This window comes from Mchenga conophoros, linkage group LG11, assembly GCF_057382185.1.
Source record: "Mchenga conophoros isolate Kocher_MC1m ecotype Shallow Benthic linkage group LG11, M_conophoros_male_GT1.1, whole genome shotgun sequence".
Classification (NCBI taxonomy): Eukaryota; Metazoa; Chordata; class Actinopteri; order Cichliformes; family Cichlidae; genus Mchenga; species Mchenga conophoros.
The window spans coordinates 28,259,792-28,278,768 of NC_140536.1; the positions used below are offsets into that span (position 1 = coordinate 28,259,792).

Here is an 18,977-nt window from a genome sequence, read left to right on the forward strand (position 1 = left end):
ATAGAACGATAACGATATGTATCGCGATATAACTTTTACTCGATAGAGAAATTAAGCTATCGCGATAGACCTCGCCACTCTTGTCCTCTTAAAAAAAATAAAATAAATAATAATAATGTCAGCCAATCCAAATTAAGTAGCGCAGAGCCGAACCAATCACAGCCGCAGCGTCACGTCGCGTGACTTGTTAGTACAGCACAAGTGCCAAGCCGCACGTGTGTTTGTTTGGGAAGCAGCCAGCGGGTAATGGAGGAAATGAGTGTGCCGACTAGAAAAATCAACCGAGCGTGACCGAAGAGAAAACAGATGATGGTTCCAATGCTGGAGAGATTGTCAAACGGAAGAGCCATAGAAGTTCCGTAGTGTGAAGGTATTTCGGCTATTTCAAGTCTGACAAAAAACAGAGTAGCGTGCACTGTAAATTGTGCCGAAAGCAAGTCTGGAAATACAATAAACTGGTGCATGCGTCACACTGTGCGCCACGTTATTGTTTCGGTGAAATGAATTTCTACAATACTGTTACTGTTAATTCTCCTCTCTGCAGTGTTTAAATGCTTACATATACACACAGTTACTGTCCCTCCACACATACGACTCGGTTCTGCTTCTATGCCCCAGCTTTGTTTACTTTTTCCCACCGAGGCTTCTAGACTTCTGATTGACCAACATTTCTGCACGGTTAGGAATCTAGCGCCACCTGCTGCTTTGGCATGTTCATAGCAGCGTTTTCCTTCATTTCTGCCTTTATGTGTGGACGGGATTATTTTTTAAAACGTAAACGGAAAATCTCCGTTTTCAAAAATACCCGTGTACGTGTGGACGTAGCCTCAGTCTCTGACTGGAAGCGCTAATTCGTCATTCGGCTTTTGTCAGACTAAAGTAACTGTTAAAACTGTTTGAAAAGCTAAGCTATACAACAAGGAGAGATTGAGAATTTCCTTTTAGTTCTCAGTTTATTTGATATTGAGAAAAGTTAGTCAATTTTGTCTGTTCTTCTGTAAAACAAACTAAGATTTATTTTTAGAATTAATATTTTGTTTCTAAGTGGAATTGACAATTTAGTCTGTTTCATTTGTTCTATTTTGAAACTTAAACGCTTTAGCGGCTGTCTTTTGTGTAGTTTGCAATATTTGCCTTTTATTTATCTGAAAAAGTCTCATGTTCCTTAAGTACATCTACCCTGTTGAACTTATTATGGGAAATAAATATTTAAAAACAAGCTGCTGATTATTTCACATTTTACTTGTGAGCAACGGCACATTTAAATCTTACAAATATAGTTATTTGGCTCATATCGTGATAGATATCGTTATCGCCTGAAATGAAAAAAACATATCGTGATATGAAAAAATCTCATATCGCCCAGCTCTACTTCCACCTGTCCATCAGTCTGCCTGACTCCTGTCTCCTATCTGTCAAGCTTTTTATCAGGGCCCCTCTAAGTGGTCGTCTCTACACTCAGTGAGATTCTCAAAATGACGGACTCCTGTCTTACTGGAGAAACAAAGCAATAAATCTAAGAACAATGAACGTTTATAATTGTTTATAGAGTCAATTTTGTTTTTTGTTTTTTAAAGGCAGTGGTTCCAGAATGGGGCTGCCAAAGAACATCAGTGTACTAAGTCCAAGTGTGCCTTGGGATTTTGTGACAACCATACATAAATATTGCATTACACAACTGCACAAAGACAAACAAATGAATTTTTAATTTCCTGTGTGTTGACAAATTCTATCCACTAAAAAATAAACTAAAAAACAAAATCCCAGAAAAGTCTGTTTGTACAGTTTCTAGATGGTGCATATTACAAATATTTGACACATCAAAACCTGACAGCAAGGGGGGGGGGGAATTCATTTTTATGGCAAGCTAGCCACAACTAACCAATGCCAAGGACCCCACAGCTAAACAAAAGGGAAAAATGAAAACTGCATGTAGATGGTGTCCTGTAAGCTGGCCATCTTATAGCTTCATTGTGTCAACCCCCTGCCCTCTGGCCTGCGTGCGTCATCTGTTAGAAGAAGTTGGCTAAGGTTGACATGCCAAGCAAGTTAAGGAGGCACTTGGAAACCAAACATCCCTTTTGAGAGTCGCTTGGCCCGCTTCAAAAAGAGAGCTGGATTTGAACCAAAGGAAGCTAAACTGTTTGTTGGATTGCGGGAACGTGTCTGATAAGGTGTTGGAGGCAAGTTGCATTCCAGAGGACCTTGTGACACATTCTTTTAGAATATTACAGGTGTTGTATGGTAGGTCCAGGTGGTGCAAAAAAATGCAATCAAAAGAACTGATGACATCTCAGATGACACTCAGAGGCTGTTATACAGGTGTGACTTGAAAATCTGTCTTGCCCTTTGGGCACAAAAAGTTTAAAAACCAATGTTTTACGATATCTAAACAACACTCTAACTACTGTCCAGTTCTACACAACAACCATCTAGTATATCAGTGTTCCCAAATACCCTGCAGGATATCTACCCTTTGTACTTTTAACATACCAAATCCCTGTGTTCTAAAGTGCAGTCAGACACCCACTCAAAGGTAAGCACAAACACACACACACACGGACACACACACACACACACACAGCAGAGAGGGGAGCTATGATAGTAATTGCTTTTCGTTGGCAGGCAGCAAGAGACAAGACACAGCCACATTAAAATTCCACTGCTCCCCTTTCCTTCTCTCCTTCAGCACCATCTCCCTTCTCTTTGGCTGATTCTCTGCCTCAATGATCCCTCAGGTTGCAGCAGCACAAGCAGAAGGGAGAAAATTAATTTGGCCACGGTGATTTCTCTCGTGCCCCCGGGAGGGAAAAAAACGATGTTTGTGCACAGCTAGCTTAGCTTAGCTTAGTTTAGGTTTGCTTAGCAGCCAGGGAAATAAGAGAACTGCAGAGCAGCGTTTCTAAATTCCACCTGATAGGATTCTGGAAGCACAAAGTGCCGTGTACAGCAGAAAACAAGAGGGAAGATTTAACTGTTTGTCTTTCCTCAGACTTCTGTTCCTGTGAGTCAAGTAGTTTTAGTGTTCAGGTTAGAGCTGTACTCTCCGTATATGATGTGCATATATGTAGTCCAGGGATGGGATTCGAGAACTAGAATATCTAATCTATCAGATGCAGCTCCAGAGTAAGAAATTATGGCATCAGACTCAGAGCAGTGCACACATGAAAGCCGTTTTTATCCTGCTTCTGTTTCAAATAATAAAACATTTGTGGGCCTTTTCCTCACACAGAAAATTTATAAAGAATAGATAAGCAAATAGATAAAGAATAAGGCCTATTAGCAGAATCAATAATGACACTGGTATTGATGAAATCTTATCAATAATCATCACTAATGTACTCTCCAGCAGAGTTGGGCAAATTACTGTTCTCGGATTAAAAGCTGACTCAACTGGAGGCGTAAATTTAAAAAGGTCTTGTCAGCTTGTCTTCTACTTCACAGCGTTTTGTAACTTTGCAAGATTTTATCTCTCAGGTTCACACGCGAAAGAAAAAAAAATTGGTGCAGGGCATCCATCCACCAGCACATACATGCTTAACTGTGATCTCTCACCCCCTGGGGAGAGAAAAAAACATCCAATGAAATCTATTGAACTGCTGCACCACCACCAACTTTTGACAAGGTTAAAATGTAACATGTTACATCAGTTTATACGTTCCCACTTAGCCACTCGACCAGTTTCAGTTTGAGTAAGGTATAAAAGAAAACAAAGCACTTATTGCAAACCACCTCATATCAGCCTTTAGAAACATTTCCTGACCATCACTTCTGCAGCTCCGTTAGATAACATCAGACACACAAAATAAATATTAATTACAAGATTTTTTTTTAAATAAGAAATAAAAACATTTTAAAATAAACATTAAACATCTGTTTTTAATATCTGTAGGGGAAAAGCAAGTTCAGGGAAACTCTCTTGTGAGGATATAGTAAGTGGGATATTGTAAGCTAGTAACATAGAGCTTAACATAGATGTGTAAATCATAGATATTTATACATAAAACACACTTCAGACAAATACGTTTTGTGTATATCATTACTGTTTAATCTATCATATTTGTGAAGGACTACTTTAAGACGTAGAAAAATAACTGTGTTTTAAATATTGCCACTAAACAGCAGAAAAAATGTGAATGTGAATAAAAATGTAAATGTCGTATTTCTGTATGAATGATAGAAAAATATTACCGGTAATATAACAAATAAAAACTGTTTAATTGTCATCAAATGGAAACTTCCTGACCTGGGATGAAAAAACAAATACTCAAACCAGGAAGTGAAGCTCTTTGGATGTTAAAACCTCCAGAGCTATACCAGAAATAAATATCTTTACAATCTGGTACAAAGAAAATGTTTGGTCTCCGTTACTTTTCTTTGAAAAGGCAGCATGTGTACAGGAAGCGAATCTTTACATAACCAACAAATTATGTTCCATTAGGGTCTAATTAAGTCATAATTAATGCAGTGGCTGCCTTTAGTTACTGGTGGCTACTGACGGGCTAATCGACTGCAGCTAATCAAGTAACAGAACTGGACTTCTAGATCATGTTTGTGGTGTTAAAGCAAATTTACCGCACTTCTCTGACAGCGGGAAATAGAACCATTTAGAGTGTGAGAATCTTTTAGTTTTGTTTTACTCACACTACTGTACAGTTTGACCTGTTCATGCTCTCTGCAGACTGATATACTTTAGATGGTCGCTTAGATAAGGTCTGCATGCTAAAAATGGGCCACTTTAGCCTAGTGGTTGCTAGGACACATAATGACACCATGATGTCTGATATGGATAAAGCTCGTCAAGGGGCCTACAATGCATCTGTGTGGCAAATTTGTTTGCACAGATTTTTTGTATTATAGTAAGATGTTAAAACTAATTAGCACACATATGTGAGTGTGGATGCAAAAAACCTTTCTAGCATTAGTTACCATAATAACATAATCATTCATTACATTCTCTTTTAACTGGCTCCAAAACGCCAAAGACACAATGGGCAAAATGCCAAACCCAAGACTTCAAAATCATCTCCAGGTCTATCTTTTATATACAGTCTTGCTATTGTCCCTAACATCTTTATATACAGTTATACAAGAAACTAATGTTTAATAGGTGATCATTGTGGCATCTGGCAGTCTGCACTCATGCGTGACTGAAGGAGAGCTACAGGGGTTGCTGCGTTCTGTAAAGCTGCTACCGTACTGAGTGTTGAACTGTGCAGTATGTTCACATTACTAACATTAGTTATGGTTCACAGCAGAGGTGCTAGAGGTTTGTGCAGCGATATTGGTGAAAAAGCTGAGCGCACTTACAAAATCACCATGCTATAGGATGTGTTATTGTATCTCTTTATAGCTCTCACATTTGCTTTACCGTTGATGTTATCTTCTGTTGTTTTTTCCTGTAAGCCACAGTGCAGGACCCGACCACATCTGTAATGCACTTTAAACTCAAACCCAGCTTGGTCTTTTGTCACAATTTGGACTGAAAACCATCATAAAACAAAACATGCCAGTTATAAAATCGTTCCTAGTAGATTCCTGGAAAATAACGATTTGGAAAATTCAGATTCCCCCGGATATCCTGAAGGAATTTACTAGACTGTTTATCTCACTTTTTTCCGTCCTCTCAAACTTGTTCAAATTCCAGGACTAGCAGGAAGGCTGAATTTCAGTACTCGCTCTGCAATCTCCGTCCTTTCTGTTTCACTGACAGCTGCTAGACTGCGTCGGCCTTGCTTGACCTTTATGAAACAACAACACAAAACCACACAATGTAGCAGAATCTTGGATATACTTCTCTCTTCACCGTTTCTGGTGCAACACATACATAGCAGAGCTCTTATATGAATAAGGACACCAACATCGGAGCTTTCCATCACAGAAAAACTTACATATTCCTGTTCACAGCATCATGTCAAAAATGCTGTCGGATGGATGTCAGCTTCTTTCCGGAGATGCCATTTGATCACAGAGAATGTAGACCGCAGTGCTTCAAGCAACAGATACATTAAATAAAAGCATGCGCACGCACACACTCCTGCTTACTGCTGTCTCTCAGCCATGCCTCTCCACTCACTGTATTTCTAATCAGGCATGGCAGAGGACACCTCCGGTCTCCCTGGTGCTCTGGGCTCTGCCTCTCTGTGTGAGTGTCTGTCAGTTTAGTTTATGTTGGGTGCTAGTCTCTTTAAAGTCTCTTTTAAACAGCCTGGTTTCATATGAAGTTAAACAGACCCACAACTCTCCATTGTTCTTATTAAGCCATTAGCATACTGCACTTCCTCCATCTTTCTTTTAAACCTCCATCCTGGTCATCATGCACTCTCGTTCCCAGCCGCCCCACCCCCACTCCCTCCCGTTTCTCTCTTAGTGATGTTTTCTCCTTTCAATAGCGGTTGCCATCACTACTTCCCTACAAAAACACAATTTCCTCCTTCACATCCTTCTCTGTGTCTCTCTTCATCTTCCCCTCCTCTCCTTTTCTCCACAGGCTTAATCCCCCTTTAGAGATTGCACAACCACTATTTCTCACAACCATTTGGAAAAACTCAGCAAGAGGATCCAGCACTTCACTCGCTTTAGAATTTATGACTGCGAGCGAGGATCCTCCCTTCTAGGGATTTCATGTTTATATGTATAAAAGAATATTCAGAGGAAGGCAGGGAGATAATACTGTACGTGACTGAGGGCAAATGAAAGAGATGATGAGTGTTACTAATAAACACAAAGTTTGTCCTGCTAAATATGTTAAACGACAAATGTGGACCCTCTGTATAGCAGTTTTGTTTTGTTTTGTTTTTTAAAAATCATAATATACAACCAGGTGTATTTTGTTTCTAAAAGTGTCTAAAACATGCTGCCTTTTTGAAGCTTCCTTAAGAGGAAAACCAGAGACGGTGCTATTCAGGTGTACGAGTTGTCCTTGGGTCATATAGGCTTGATAAGCTCAACAGTTTCCAAGACAACGCTGATGGGAGCGCTGATTTTCTGAACAGTCGTAATGCATCTCAATTGGAGCAGAACAAGGCTCAGGCTAACATTAGGGGAGGGAAATAGAAACAGAACACGGTGGCCTGAAGCCCCGTCTTCATGCTTCTCTAAGGAGTACACAGTCGCCTGAGGCAAATCAGCTGGGTTCGCTTAATATCCAGATCATAACCTTGACTGCAGAATATAGACTGATCCCGTCGAGGAAATAAAAAACCCAAGGACTGGGACACGACTGAGAGAGAGTGAAAGAGACCTGCCATCAGTTAACAAAAAAAAAAAGGGAGAGAAAATACACGCTCTGCCCATCTGACAGTGGACTTAAAAAACATACCGAGCACTGTACCTCTTTGGCATGTTGCTCTCTTCACCATGAGTTACAGGCTACATTGTATGATTCAGACTAATGCAAAATCCAAGACACTTTAATGAACAACCCAGAACACACACACATACACACACACACAAAGAATTTGTTTAGGCTGCAATCTATAATTAATTAACCACAAGATTCATTGGTGACAGTGTTTTAGTTAATATTAGTGCGAGCCTGTAGAGCTCGAAGAATTCAATCATCACTTAAAAATCCCCCATGAGTCAAGATATCATTTTCCCCGTCGAATCACGACATGCTCTTAGCTGCATCAGTGGAAATAGATAAGGGGGATGGAAACAGTGTCAGAAAAGGGCAGAGGAGGTCAACTCAATCCTGTTTGCTGCGTAGATGCTCTCTGCTCCAGCGGAAAATACATGCAAAGTTAGCTAAACTAGTTTCTGAACTAAGAGCTACAAACTCTAAGGCACTAAAACAGGTTCAACTTTCTATTAATGTAGCATGTCAGGAGTCAGGCAGCTGCTCTGCAGGTGGACAGGACTGCGTTATTAATAGGTTATGAGCGAGGCTCTGGGATTGATTACCGATTTATGTTCTACATTTTTTCTCAGTTTTTAATTTTTTTTTCATTCAGACTAATATATTTTAAATTTGAATGGGTCTCAATGATCAGTGTTAGGTGTTTATTTAGAAAAACTCTTTTATTATTTTATTCAATCCGTTTTTTAAAGCAGCTCCGCAAACTGGCTTACTCACTCTGATTGTCTTCCACATGTCACGTGAATCCTTAATGATTTTAACTTGGTGGACATTATTGTTCATTGTTTTGTTATTTATTTATTTTTTTTACTCATGTGTGATCTTTGTTTTGAAAGGGGCTTAAATATACCTGCTTTAACAGTAATCTATTGGGATTTTCCCACTAAACCATGTGGGGTTTACAAATAATGGTCTGAAAAAGAGAAAAGATTGAGTGAGCAGCAGTTCTCTGGGTGAAAATGCCTTGTTGATGTCACAGATGATATATAACATATGGTTGAACAGCATTATTGATAATGGCCTTGCTTTGGCCTAAATACTGATATTAGTAACGATCTAAAAGAAATCAATACACCAAAATCAAAATGGTGCTATTCTCTTTCCAGTGATGGTTGTGAGCGTCGCGGCATTTCAGCATGAAAGTCACCTCACTAAAAGAAAAAGGTGCCACTTAGAGAACATTTCATGATTTCCACAGACCATCTAATAATTAAGATTAACCTGAGTACAGAAAAGGAGTGCCCAACATCAGCTGATGTCAAGATTAACTGTCGTCATCTCAGACACAACATTTCCAATTTCACAACACTCACAACAACAACAACTAAATCAAGCCAATAGACGTGCTTAAACACAGCAGCGCTGAGCTGAAACAGGCCCTGCTTCAGTTGTTTAGTTTCATTCTCCCGACAGTTCTATAGTCTGGTTGTTTTCCTGAGATGTGGAGCCTGGGGCTTTTTTTATCCCCACTACAGAGCTGAGAAATATCAGACCGCACGTACTACTAAGCCACTTGTGTAAGCAGAGTCAATCCCCCAGTATTATCAATGCCTGGTTCCTGGCCTTATTTATTGAAAACATTCCCCTGAGCAAACCCATATTGGCTTTTTACCAAATCACGGTATTACTGGCCACATTTACACTCTACACACTCTAATTAATCAGCACGTACGCCACAAAACAATGGTAAAATCTTTGCATGCTTTATTGATTTTTAGAAAGGCTTTCGATTCCATTTTGCTAGAGGGTTTAAATTAAAACATTCTCTGAATAAGCACAGCAGGTAGACGTTTGAAAACAATTAAGTCGACGTAAAGTCTTATTCGAATGACCATCAGTACATGAGGAATGCAGAGGTTGTCAATAATCCTAATCCATAATTTCTAATGTTAAAGAAAATCTTTTTTGCGTGTGTTTGGTATTTTATCAAGACTTCTTTTCTGCTTCTTTAAACACAGCATGGAAAGTCATTCACATAAAGGTCAAGATGAAACCTCTCAAGTAGGATGGAATGGCTGATATATATGATAGTATCTTTCAACAGTTTTATGTGACAACCTATAAATAGTTCAGTCTTCACCGAGGGGCCAGACAGATTTCAATCAATATTTGTCAAAAAATAGCCCACATATAAGCCTGAGGACTCATATCATTATTCAAGCTTAATGTCAAAGGCCTGCATTCAAAATATAAAATAAGATTCACAAGTTTAAGTATTATTAATGTTTTAAAGCACCAGAAATAAAAGCAATTGCTGTGAAGAATAACCCATTTCACTCTGATGTTTACTTTGTTTTTGGATGACAACTAGATTTTAGTTATTGATGCATGAACAGGTTCATGTTAATGTTCCTGCAGGTAAAGGTGGGGCTGACTTGAACCATTTCACATACTGCTGGGTAGCGTGTGAATTCCCCTTTGGGCATCATAATGTTAGTTATTTCAAGCTAAACACTAGGGCTGCACGATTAATCGTTAGAAAATCGCAATCTCGATTCATACTTATGTGCGATCTCATTTCCAAATGACAACGATTAAAAAAAAAAAAAAAAAAAAAAAAAAAAAAAAAAAGACGACGACGATTGTACCGCATTTTGATCCGGGACGTACTCTGCATGAAAACAAGCGCTCACTCTTCCTGCTCAACAAATGACAAGGGCGGAGCCTTATACCACGTGATACAGAGGCTGTGCCGTGTGAATTAGCAGGGGAAAACCAATGGAGAGCACGTCAGGGATGAGGAGAAAGTGACAGGAGAAAATCCGTCCCGGTCAACCACCCAAACATCAATAACGGGAACCTTATACAGCGCTTCCCTATACACGTCGAACTCCCGCAGGCACAAAGAAATTACGGAGGCTATCACTTATCACCTGACCAAAGATATGGCTCCCATCAACACTGTGCAAAACGAGGGATTTAGGAAAATGATCAACACCCTAGACAAACGCTACACAGTGCTGTCCCGCAACTATTTTTCTATTGTTGCACTACCTGCTCTATACACGCAGTGTCGAGCAACGGTGGAGACGGAATTTCAAGCAGTACAACATGTTGCAGCAACAACAAAACGTGAGACATTTGTTGTTTTTATGTTTATTTATTGTTTTTATGTTCAGTCTCAACTGTTACGAAGTTGATGTGCAGTTAATAAGTGCAATAAATATTTATACTGGAAAAGAAAATCGTGAGAGAATCGTGATCTCAATTCTAAGCCAAAAAATCGTGATTCTCATTTTATGCAAAATCGTGCAGCCCTACTAAACACAGACCTTGCTTTTCCTGTGCTAGGTGTCCCTCCCACACAGATGTGCGAGGGTAATTTCTAAATCGGACAAGTTATGCTGGTAATACCGATCCTGAGCAAACAGGGCTCATATCAGTAATAAAAGCAGGAAAAAAATTGGAAGAGGCTAATGAAGGGGAAAAAATTGAAAGAAGAAAAAAAAAGCAGGGACAAAAACAGCACTTCAGCCTCCGGCAGCAGTATTGACAGTCAACTACAATGAATTTAAAATCATGAGCTTAGAAAAAAAGCCCAAATCCCAGGAAAACAAATAGAAATTCAAATTAGGGAATACCCAATGCAGTCAGTACCTGGCGTTTAAAAACACTGCTTTGGTAAACTATCATCTGGCAGTGAATGCACTGAAACAAAAAGCATTTTTGGCATTTAGGAGAAAATCAGAAACTTCAGCTATCTCCCAAGTTAAGTCAAACCTGTCTTGGACGGACCATCAGCTGTTAAGAGATCACTAGATGTCAGCTACCCATCAGAGTTCTGCATGCAAAAAACTGCAGGTCCATAATAAACATCCCAGGTAATACCCACTGATTAGCAACACTGAAAAAAGAACACCTGAAGTCACAATGAACAAGGACCAAAGGAACCTTTTTTACAATTCTAAAGACATAAAGACCTTTAGCACTTCCTTCAAACTACATGGGGCATCAACATGAAAATCAAAGCAAATTAAATCTGGCATAATTTTTTGGACACAATCCTTGGTCACGGATCAACATAAGCTGCAGGCACAAATGATCTATTAACTGGCTTTTGTAAGTAGTACAGGGAGGAAGCCTCTGTCTACAGTTAACAGCTACCTGTAAACTTAGCACACAAAGAAATAAGTCATTTTTAATGCTGAGTTATATTGGTTTCAGTTGCATGTCTCATTTCCAACTCAACTGTTAACTTTAAACCATGAAACACAACAAAGACACACCTCCAATCACGGTACTCCCTGGCTTGTTATTGTGGTTGTAGCCTAGCTGTAGCCATGCCAACTGCCAACTCCCAACTGGCTATTTAATCATGTTGGGATTCCTACTGGCATTGGGAATGCAAGCAGAAAACACTCTTTAGAAATGTAGTTCTCAGGGGACCACACCTGTGAGTCGTTAAACCTTGGGGAGCCCCCAGAAGTGTATTAGTCAGAATGTACCATTACTGAAATAAACCTCAACACTGTTCAACCTCAGACCAACATGGCCTTCCAATAACCAAAGAAAGTATTTTTGGATGCTCCCTTATTTCCCATGGGTTTGTCACAGTGGATGGATCTGCATGTTTGACTTGGCAAAGATTTCCTGGAGCAACCCTCCCATTTATCTGGGCTTGGGACCAGCACTAGGAGTGCATTAGCTTGTGACCCCCTGAGGCTGGGTTTGTATCTCCTCCAAAAACAAATCAAAGTAAACTAAATTATTAAAGTGATAAAAAAAATGTGTATCTAGAACAATAGGTAAATCAAATGCAATTTGTAATTGTCCCTAAAGCATGAATATAAATTGGTAGAGTAGCATAAACTGTCTGAAATGCAAAACATAAACAGTTCCTGATGAAATACAGACTAAGCGGACACAGTCTAGCCACAGAGAACCAGTGACACAAGAAAGCTGGCCTATGAACCGAGGAAGAGGCACCGCAGAACAGTTCTTCTTAAAATATAACAATTAATATCAGAGCCAAATTTGGTTTGTGAATCTTCGCATAGGTGGATAACAGTGAAAAACAGCTGATTCTGTTAGTTGAGGGACCTGCAGCATCTATCTAAACTATCTATTGGGGTTTGTGATACAGCCTCAAAAATCATATTACAATATTTAAAGTAATTTTACAATAATGATCATTCTGACAATATTGGACAAATAAAATGCTGATAAAACGTTTTCCATCCTTCTTTTCCAATGAGCTACTGTCATTGAAGACAAACTACCTTATTCAAAGCGTGAATCTTTCGCCACAAGGTGAAAGCAGAAGCAGCATTAGAGCGTAATAGTAGTGACACAGCATAAGTCAAATACTGGTGGTGGAGTTTTCCCTGTAATTCTAAGTGAAAGTATAACACAACCTGCACATCACCACCTGATAGTATCTCCTCCTCCTGTACGTTCATACCCTGGTTTTACATGGTGGTGTCTTTTTGCCCCAAGTGATATAACAAGTTAGTTTCCACGTTTATCAGGAACAGTTTTCTTGTATATTTTGCAAAGAATTTTTTTTTTTTTGGAGTTTGTTGAAATAGCTTCCTTTTTACAAAATCAGAGTTTGCCATCCAGCTCTCTATGTCAGACATGCCTGTTCTTGTCAAGTTGTTGTGTTCACTAAGGAACATAGATGCCTTTTATATCCCATAAAAATGTATTCCCCATATTATCGCAGAGGATTCATCCCTACTACTTACATAAAACATTGTTAAATGTTCTAAAAATCAGTTTAAAATACAAAGAGGAGTACAGAGAGAACTGCCCATGGCAGCGTAAAAGTCCCAGCTAAAATTGATTACCAATGCAAAACTTGGCTCACAAGCAAAGTGGAATTAAATACTTCAATCTCCAATCACTGGGGCCTTTTTGGCCAAAATCAATATGCATTACTGTCACGAGGGGTGTTCCCCTGATGGTTGGAAAGAGAGTGGAGCTTTTTTTGTACACGTATTAAAATAAATTGATCACAACACACCTAAGAACACATAAATGACTGCATCATCCTGGTGGTCCATTTGATGTTAGTATGCTGTAAATGATCTTTTAACAACTATTAACTTTTTTGCACTTGCCTCGCAAAAATGCAAAGGTACACACAGTGGAGGCTTTGATCACACTGGCTGGCACAAATAATACAACAGTTTACACAATTAAAACATCATCGCAGGCTGTGTGTTAATTGGTGTTAACACGTACTCACACAGAAACTCCCTAATCACCCTGTAATACTTAAAGTCTGAACCATTAGGCCCAGTGGGTTTGTGTGTCTGGTCTCCCCTGTATGTTTGCGGCTCTTTTCTACTATTACAGCTGCTGCTATTCCTACTATAACTCATGCCAAGCAGGAGGGATTAACGAGTCTCTGACAGCACAGCTGGATTTCTCTGCCTACTAACCACTTTAACAATATGCTTTGATTTTTTTTTTTCATATAAAAATATGAAAAATTTTAATATTTCTAAGACTATGTTACAGTGCAACCTCGCAATTTTGTGGCTGCTTTCATCTGTAAAACGTCTTACAGTACCTTAGGCAAAAAAAGGAAAGAAAATGTCTTTAAAGTTTATATCTGAAGCTACTTGGAAGAGAACTGCATTGCTGTCTATTAAGCATGACTTCTTAATAGACTGTACAATGTCAGCATATCTATTTCCCCAGCACATAATATGTGATATATTTGTCATATTCTTTGGACTTTTGTGGAGCTACTGGTCAATTTTCATACATACACAGTGTAAAAACCAATGTGCAGACATATGTTTAGCTGCCCCCCAGGTAACACACAATAACAAAAAATCAAAGGTTAACTAGGCTCTGATTCCTCACTGCATTAAAGTATCTGTTGTGTTACACAATTTCTAATCTGTATTATAAAGCACACAGACATACAAGAGTAAACAACAACAACAAGGAATCAGGAAAAATACTTTGTATTGTTGCATTGCATTCCTTGCATTATGTTGCATTGATGGTTCTTTTGCAACCCTCTTTTCATCGTTATGCCATTGTTACGATTTTTAGCATTATTGATGATCAGTGTTCTGACTTTCTCATTCTCATTTTAGAACCAAACACAGCAGCGCTTTAAGTGTCGTTTAAAATTCCTTAAGAAAACTCTAATGCAATCTTCACATTAACTGAATTTCCTGGAACAGAAAAAGCTTGATAAAAGTTGATTTATAGTTGCTGTTACAGCAGCTGATAAGATCAAAGAAACATCCCAACAGAGTTATGTGCCAAAGGTAGTTTGGATTTTTCAAATATGGTAACAAATCAGATATAATAAAGCTTTGTAAATTTTAGAGAAGGGCATTGCTGGATGTCAGCAACAGGGGGGAACAGGGAACCACAGAAGCCAATAACACTAATCTAGTGTTGCAAATGAAACTTCTGCTAACATTAACTTCCCACACTGACACAATATGACACATTTTGCCTTTGGATTTTCAGATTTTACTCATCTCTGTATTTAGCACGTTACCCTTTTTCACACATAGCCACCAGACAGTAAATAGTCATAAAGAGAGCAACGTGCTGCAAAGACACGCGTCACTATTTTGGGGACTTTCTTTTAGTTTTGACACATTTATAGGCACAAAATTGATAACAGGAGCAATTTACAAACTAATCGGTGATTTCAATCCTTACTTATGTACCTATGACCCTTAATTTTTGTTTTTCAACAATTGTTTAACAACACTTTAATTAGAATACTTAAACTTGTGTATACAAATAGTGTGCTAGTATAATAATGTGTGACAATGGCATAGATTTGTTCAAGGGTTCAACACACAGAGCATAAACAATAGATCATAGCAAAGTCTGAAATATGAAGACAATACGAGACAGTTACATAACTGTTACAAGCTGTTTCTATGACGCATTAATGAGTTACTGATAGTAAAAAATGAGAGAAATAAGTGATATGAGATCGGATGAAGCAGTGCTCTCCTACATGCATTTTACAGTTGTAATAATACTCTAGCCATTATTCTTGTTATATCTTCATTTCTCATTCTTTCTTTTTACTCTTCTTTAACTTGACCTCATTTTTATTTTTTTGGTTTTTTTAATCACTGTTGTATATATAAAGACTTTGCCCTCACAATGAGCCTGTGGCACTTTAACTATTTTGTTTATTTATTTCAAACTATACCTTTTTTTTCTATCCTGCTATGGTAACAATGTAGCTTCCCTTGTGAGATCAATAAAGTATCTATCTGTGTAGATATGTATATTCTTCGTTAAATATAGCTGCTGTAACTTGGGCTTTCTACATGATTGCACAGCTGAATGAGGCTAATAAATGGGGACCCCACCATGAAGCTTACAAAGAATTGCATGCCCCGCTCCCGCTTCACTCAGGCAACAACAAGGCAGACCCACCTCTCCAATGGAAAGCCTTTCACTTTGCTAACCTCTTTGACAAAGGCAGCAGAAATGCAACATGAGCACCAGAATTGAGTCAAAGTGAATGCAAATGTGCCTAATTTGCAATCAAAAGGGTCAGCACACAAAATCAAAAGAGGCACTTTGCTGTTAATGGGGTGCTGAGGTTTATGTTTGACAATGTAACATGTAATTTCTCAAAAATAGTTTAAGCACACATTTTGATTTTGCCCGTATGTGAATAAATCTAGTTTGTAGTATACATCAGGATCATATGGGGTGCGATGTTAAAAGGTTATATTTAGACTGAATTTTATCCACTGAACTTCTCTTGTTAAAGAAATTGGATTTTTCAGCCAGAAGATAGACTGGCTTATTAAAACAAAGAAAGGGTCACCATAGAGGAGCTGAGGTCAGTAAAAGAAAAAAAAAGAAAAAGTTGCATATGCATGAACCGGTAAATTTGTTTAATATATCCAGTTCAATACACAGTACAATAAAAAAAAATCTCAGCCCTTTAGGTTTCAATATGAACAACCCTATCTACAAAAACGGTTGTGTTAACTGTTCTTTGTTGCATCACTTTGTGTAGCCATTCCTTAATTCGTACCTTTCAAAGTGAGTTAAGGGGTCTCTGGTCAGATGTGCAGGGTGCTCCACCAGTAGAGGGGGCGGAGCTTCAGAGATCCCACTTCCTCTTTTGCTCGTCACTCATACATGCTCCTTGAAGAGAAAAGAGAAATAAATTTAGAATAAATATTTATTGTGCTAAGGATGTTAAAAGACACCAAACATGCTGGCTAGAGGAAACTCTTGTGCAATCTTGAAACTAGAATAAGGAAATGCTTTAAAACAGCTCTTCATTTATTTATTGTTTTCAAAATTCATGCATCGTACATAGGGAGAGTATTTTTTCAAATGCCTGGGAAAGGAGACATTTTCTGATCTATGAAAAAACCACAGGAAGCCAAAAACACACTTCTTGTCTTTGCATGTACAACAACGGTGCTATTCTTTCCTGCAAGATTACAAAGTTAGCGACACAATCTCACAGGGCAAGCTCCCACTCAGCAAATTATGCAAATGAGCCAAGATTCAGTCAAACGTGCCAGTATAGTGGACTTTGGAAAGTTCTCAGTCAATTAAAAATTGGCATCCAAGGTCCGCATCTCTTTTTATTATGTCATAAACCAATCATCGTTCCTCTTTCCAGCGGAAATCTAAAGGTCAAACATGACCAAAGACGCCGCCAGCTTTGCAGCAGGATAAAAAAAAGCAAGCGGGGAAACAGAGGGATGATGGGGATGATGGGGTGGAGGGAAGCAGGGATAGGCAACTGACGAATTCTCAGAACTGCTCATTTCACTGGATTAATCTGCTATTTTTGAAAAGTCCACAGAGAGCAGAGATGAGAGCGAATATGACTCAGAGTGGGCCTGTGTGTATGCGGGTCTGCGTGTCCTTCAATCCGGCCCTTGGCCTACTTTAAAGCCAAGTCATCATTCTGGTCCACTGGGGCCTCATATTGCCAGCCAGTGTATATATGTGTATATTGAGGAATTGTATTACAAAAGCAGCCATACCATAAATCTCTTCCTGCCAGCCCACACACTTCTGCATTAGTGAGTGTGAGGAGGCTGTGCTGCAGTGCAGGTATGCCTCAGTATGAGAAGAGTCGTGGCCACCAAAGGTGTCTGCCTGTCTCCTTCTGGGTGAGTCATCAATCCTCATCTCTCTCTTACTTTATCTCTCATATACGTCGTAAGCCGTCTCTGTCTTCCCTTCTTTTCTCACTCTTTACATGATTTAAATGAGCCTCCATGAAGTTTGAGTGGAATGTAATTCATCTGCAAATTGGAAGCAGGACAAGCAAGAGCTTCTAAAAATACTCATCAGATTCCCCTGACAATGACAAAATAAAACTACAGAACACCCACCACACACTCACACATGACCACACAACACTGCAGTGCAAATAGCAACGCTCTCTGTCTTTGTCTGTGCAAACCTCTTGCTCTTTTTAAAGTCAGAATGCTTTCTACCTGTCTCATTCTCTGCGAGTTTATGAGCTCTACATGTCTGGGTGGAAAAAAAGATGACAAAAACCACAAAACCCAAGACGGCAGACAGCAAGCACAGCAGTGATGATGAGAGAATGAATATTGTGAGAAAAGTGTCTGGCAGTAGTGCCCTTTGTTACGCTCGTGATAATAAACTAGCCTCAGTGTTCATGAAGTTTTGAATGACTGTTTTTTACAAATGTAAACTTGACTTTGTACCTTTACAACCACAAAATGATTTCGTAATAGATACTCCTGCTACCAAGGCATGCCCCATTTCAGAAATGAAGCACACACAAACACAAACACACTGTTCACAAGGCATAAAATATAGTGGCACATTGTTTTGGCTTACATATGGACAGAAGTATGAGGCAGAGAAAGTGAGCATGCAAGGACCCGTCCAAACACTGGCAAACACACAGTTGTGCCAGTGAAATCTGACATTATGTAAGCCAACACAGGAACCCTAATCCGGGCAGGGATAGCTCAGTAGGTAGAGTGGTGGCCCCATGATCGGAAGGTCGGGGGTTCGACTCCACTGAACGGCTACCCTGAGGTACCCCTGAGCAAGGTACCATCCCTACACACTGCTCCCCGGGCGCTGCATTGGTGGCTGCCCACTGCTTCACTGGGTGAATGGGTTAAATGAAGAGGAACTATTTCCCTATGGGGACTAACACGCACACTTTACACTTTACACTTAATCCAGAGAGCAGAAAGAGAAGTCTATGCCGTGAGTGTCCACTTTGTTGCATGCTAAGAGGTGTGATGTGTACTTATAGTAAGGAACTTTTTTATTTATGTTTGGGGATATAGCCATTTATTTTTTCCTGCTGCACCAAAATCATACCAGCTTTTACCTTCGGAAATGAGATAACTCCAAAACACGGCCTGCATATATTGTAGCACTGACACTGCTATGCACATGAGCCAGATGTGACTGAGCCAGTTTTACTGCAGTGAGCTAATTTTATCGCTGTAAGGCCTTACATAAAAATATGGAAAAATGTATCTGATTATGGCTGATGCATTGTAAAAAAAAAAAAAAAAAAAAAAAAAAAAAGCAGCAAAAATTTTTTTTTCTGGCACAACTTCACCTGCTTCCAAGGTGCATGGAGAGGATGAAAGAAATAACATAGCAGGAACTCCAGCAACGCTTTTTGGCTTGTGGCCTT

General features: G+C 39.1%; 1 protein-coding gene across 2 annotated transcripts in view; it reads right to left on the bottom strand.

Moving 5' to 3' along the window:
• galnt1 (UDP-N-acetyl-alpha-D-galactosamine:polypeptide N-acetylgalactosaminyltransferase 1) overlaps window positions 1–18,977 on the bottom strand; it is a 56,747-nt gene that overhangs the window by 23,302 nt on the left and 14,468 nt on the right. For both annotated transcript variants that reach the window (XM_085292224.1, XM_085292223.1), the window contains exon 2: window positions 16,350–16,462. The gene's annotated coding sequence lies outside the window, so the exon portion shown is untranslated. The remainder of the gene's footprint in view (window positions 1–16,349; window positions 16,463–18,977) is intronic.